Here is a 590-nt window from a genome sequence, read left to right as displayed (position 1 = left end):
GTTTCTCTGTGGCTTTGGAGCCTGTCCTGGCACTAGTTCTGTAGACCAGGCTGGTCTCGAACTCACAGAGATCCGCCTGCCTCTGCCTCCCGAGTGCGGGGATTAAAGGCGTGCGCCACCACCGCCCGGCCCAGGTGATAGTTTTAGAAGGAAGAGAAGGAAAAAAAAAAAAACCCTGCCCCACTCCCACCCCACTGGGAATGCCTGACTACTGTGGGGAGGAAACGGGGGTAGGTAAGAAGTCATTAGCACTCTACGTGGCCCTGGCCACCACCGCAATCACTGCCACTGCTCTCTCCAGTGACAATTGTTAGGTTCTGGGCAAATGTGCGGACTTTGGCCGGTTCTGTGTAGTGTAGCTCTGGCAGAATCCCCTATGATTTTGCTCCTTCGCCAGAGCAGTCAAAGAGGCCAGAATCACAGGGGTCCTACTCTTTGTGTCTGAGTCACGTTGTCCTTGCTTGGGACTGCTTGGCTTGGGTATGTCTGAGCTCAAGTTAGGGACTGTGCTGGGAAAATGGAGCCTAAGGAAGCCCAGAGCTGTGGGCATCATTAAGAATGCTGGAGGACACTTGGGAGGCAGAGGCAGG

This window comes from Microtus ochrogaster, chromosome 10, assembly GCF_000317375.1.
Source record: "Microtus ochrogaster isolate Prairie Vole_2 chromosome 10, MicOch1.0, whole genome shotgun sequence".
Lineage (NCBI taxonomy): Eukaryota > Metazoa > Chordata > Mammalia > Rodentia > Cricetidae > Microtus > Microtus ochrogaster.
This window is presented reverse-complemented; position numbering follows the sequence as displayed.